The following is a 4,148-nucleotide window of genomic DNA, read 5'->3' as shown; positions in this document are numbered from 1 at the left end:
AAAAGAAGACTCAGGGGAGGCCTTATTGCTCTCTACAACTGCCTGAAAGGATGTTGTAGGCAGGTGGGGATTGGTCTCTTCTCCCAGATAACAAGCGACAGGACAAGAGGAAACATCATCAAGCTATGCCAGAGGAGGTTTAGATTGGATATTAAGAAAAATTTCTTCACTGAAAAGGTGATCAAGCATTGGAACAGGTGCCCAGGGAGGTGATGGAATCACCACTCCTGAAGGTGTTTAAAAAAACACGTAAATGCAGTGCTTGGTGACGTAGTTTAGTGATGGACTTGGCAATCCTGGGTTAACAGTTAGAGTCTATGACCTTAAAGATCTTTTCCAACCTAAACAATTATATGATTCTGCAGTTCTATCCAGAATCACATTATGGCAGCTTTTCACTAATGTGGTGTCTGTATCTCTTTGAAAGTGGGTGAAGATCATGATCCTAGGAATTGAAGTGACTACCTGATACAGGGCCAGATCACTTCAATACCTGCAACCCCAAATGCATTAATGTCTTCATAGATATCAATTCCTCTTAATTTCTTTCCATCCAGTTAATCTAATTAGTCATATGTTGGTCTTGCAGCTCTCCACTGCAAAACAGAGGGAGGTGCTTCTGATCTTTCCTTTTTGCAGTTTTGAGTCCTTCTGTGTCACACTACATGGTTGCAGCTAGCTGCTTGGATAACCTTCAACATGAAGCCAAGTTCATTGTGGGCTGACTCTGGAGGCTCTGGTTGGTTAGCTGTCCGCAGACTAATGTGGGTCTGGTCGGTAGTACTTTGTATCCTCATTAGCAGCACAGAGAAGGAAAGACAGAGTGAGATAGGGAATTTAGCTGATCACGGTAATTTGTTTCAGTTGGTGAAAGCTGTTGAGGTTTGTTAGATGCTCCAGGAAGAACTGAACATCTTGGCAGTGCAGTGAGAGATTAAATTTGATGTGGATAAAGCTACAATAATGCCCAGTGGCAAAAGTAACCCAAGTTTCCCTTCACCTGCCTGTGCTCTGAATTTGCAGTCTGTTCTGAAGGCAGAACATTAGGATAGATATTATCACAGACAGCTTAATGAAGTGTGTAGCTACAGTTTTAAAAAGGGAACCGAGCTGCTTGCATGTTTGAAAAAAATAATACAGTAACACAGAGCAAACTGTGATACATGGATATTCTGGTAGAAAGTTAATGAAGAACACTTACCACAAAATTACACTGCAGTTGCCTCCTGCTGGGACCAAGAGCTCAGCAGGTAAAAAAAAAAATAAATCTACTTGTACAGGTATTAAAAGTGCCTCAGATTAAATGATATGAGAGAAATACTTAGAAGGCTGTTCCATTTGTATTATTCAGAGGCATAAGCTAATTCCTCCCTGAGGCAAGGAAAAAAGTGTTATGGACATAGATATTGTTTCTCTGTTTTTTTGGTTTTTTTTTTTTTTTTTTTTTTTACATCTTTCCTTTGAAGCATTAGTACTGGCTGCTGCCAGTGGGACAGAACATCAGAATGGACTTCAGGTCTGATCCAACGAGGAAATAAATCATATTTGCATAGGAAAATTACAGTGATACATAGTACAGTGCTCTGTCATATCAGTAAGCTCTCAGATAGTACGTAGATTTGATCATGCCTCCTTTAAAAACACCCACTGCCATCTTGTTAAATGCTAGATCTGTGAAATTTTGTGCTGAGCTGGACAATATTTCATTCAATAGGAGATAGCTTCAGAAAGACTAAAGCTCAAATGCAAGAGGTGAGGTTTTAAAAAAGTCTGGAAAACTCTGCAGTTCTGACGAGCAAGTATCTGGTTACCAGATGGGTCTGCCCAGAAGAGAGTATCAGCAGAGTATGTGAAAAACATTTTGACCTCTTAAGGTGAGAGGCATAAGGATGTACCAGAAAATACAAGGAGAACCAAGGGCAAACACTACATTTACAGGTTGTGTAATGCTTTTAATGCTTCTAGTGAGTGTTTTAAACCCATGAAAGTAGGAAATACAAACATATTCAAAAGGTAGTTCTCCCTTTACAAATGCACAGGGTAGGTAATACTGCCTTTTCACAAGGTGATCAATCGACACTGGGTTTTAAGTACCTTACTTCTTGATTTGCTTTTTCAGTGCCAGGTTACAACCCAAACACTTTCTCATGGAGCTGTAATCATTTCGGAGCCATTATCACACCAGACAGCTCAACTTTGTTTTCTTTTTTTTCCTCAGTTTGCCAGTCTGGATTTGGTTTTGTTTTGCAAGCTTTATTGTGCTGGGAGGAAGTGTTGTTCTGACGGTCTAAAGGTGAGATTCTTCTCCTTGCAGGCTGTAGCAGCACAGGAAAGCCAGTTCCCGTTCCCGGTGAGCGCACCAGGGCTTGGGAGAAGAGTAGAGTCACCAGGGCCTGGCCAGTCCTTGTACTAAGTGCATTGTGGGGACTGCTGACATGACAATTTTACAGTATGGACTCACAGGGATAAAACTGGAGCCAATCATTTCACAAGGGTCCTTGGAGGTTCAGGGGTTTCGCATCACAGATTTGAGGTCTGTTCCTGCAGACAACCAAGGTCAACGTCAGGTCTTTTTGCTTTCAGCCTTGAGCTACCAGAGTTTTGCAAGTCGGTGCTGGTTGGGAATTTGAAACACCTTGTGTCATTTCTTCTGCATTCAGTGGTCTGGCTGGGTGCTTAGATGGCTTTACCTCAATACTTCTGCAGAACACTGTAGGGCCAGATTTTGCAGAAGAATCTCATCCTTTGACGTGCGGAATTAGACTCTATAACTCGAAAGTTATAAAGTAGGTATGTTTATTGCACGCAGATGCACGGGGGATCGCTCCTCCACAAGCGTGCATGCCCGAAGTGACGAACCATCTCACATTTGTACAATAAAACAAATGAATATTCAATTAACGCCTATACATATTCGTTACCTAAACCCGCTTACTCTCGCTTCGAATGTTAATTAGCTTATCAGTCCTTTGCCTGGAATGTGGTGGTCTTGCAGGTTTGTAGGTGATTTGTGTTCTTGTGACCATCCGATCTTCTCCAGCAAGGAGACTTAGCACTCCCTCCCTCTAGATAGCATCGGAATATCTCTCATCCTTTTCTCATTCTTTTTAAATAGCCCCTTTGTTAGAGGAAGAAGGGCAGGCGTCTCCTCAAAACTGTAGTTGTCTCTTCAAAGCTGTGTGCCTATGTGACCAGACACCGCACCCATGACTAGTCACCATACCCACATTCCTTGAGCAGACATACAATCGATGTCCATTGTCCCCATTTCACACTATTTCTCCCTATCACCTTGGCTGTTCCCAAAGGGGACAATGGGAGTCTTTGGCTAGTGAGCACCTTCAGTAAGGGGCAACACTAATGGCTGTGCTTTGTGGTACTGACCTTGTATTCCTTGAGACACTGGCCTGATGCATTTAATTGTTTTTTTGAGGAGGGAAAACATGAGGAAACTTGTTTTTCCAAAGTCTTGTTACATGAATTTATCACTATAGTTTGCAAAGTGCATGCCTTCTGTAAAGCAGCTGCATGGTATGTTTCTTGAGTCTTGGTCACCATTTGTTGGGAAACAAATCAAAAACTGTGGCTTGATCCTCAGCTGATGAAAAATAGGATTTGAAGCCGGTCAGGTTTTGCTAGCTAAGAACTTGACTCCTGCTCTTTAAGAGCCTGCTTTTTTTTCTTCCCTACCCCCCCCCCCCCCTTCTTTTTTAGCATTTCTTGTGATGGGAGACAATTATGAAGTCAAAAGAGAGGAGACATCCAACTGTTCTCATATGTGACTCTTCCAAAATACAATTGAAGGGTGAGAAGGAGGAGGCATAAATAGTGTTTGGGTGGGGAGGCAATAAAGCTTTGTCACCCAGCTATTTGCTATTGTACTGCAATAGAGCAAGGACTTTGAAATCCGCTGCTGCCATAGAGGAGTTTTGCTCCTCTGGTCGGGAACAGCCATAGTCTTGTCATGCAGAGTGAGGCTCAGGGTATTTTGTCAAGTGCTCGCAGGACTCCCACTGAGTACAGGATACTCATCACTGCCTTCGAAGCTGCACCTACAAGCAGTTTCTAGTTCTTAGCGACTCTCCCTCAGTGCAATTGAATTCTGAGTGGCTGCTGTTCTTTTTGAAAAGAACATTTAATTGTTTAAA

At 42.3% G+C, this 4,148-nt stretch overlaps 1 long non-coding RNA gene across 1 annotated transcript; it reads right to left on the bottom strand.

Moving 5' to 3' along the window:
* Positions 1-1,406: 1,406 nt before the first annotated feature.
* Positions 1,407-3,376, bottom strand: LOC308066436. The gene is made up of 2 exons (XR_013929155.1): positions 3,292-3,376; positions 1,407-2,743 (listed from the first exon to the last, which is right to left on the bottom strand). It is a non-coding gene; the product is annotated as an uncharacterized lncRNA (long non-coding RNA).
* Positions 3,377-4,148: the final 772 nt, after the last annotated feature.

Source organism: Falco punctatus (assembly GCF_963210335.1).
Source record: "Falco punctatus genome assembly, chromosome: 6".
Lineage (NCBI taxonomy): Eukaryota > Metazoa > Chordata > Aves > Falconiformes > Falconidae > Falco > Falco punctatus.
The sequence above is the reverse complement of the archived record's forward strand: the minus strand, read 5'-3'. Positions and strand labels throughout refer to the sequence as shown.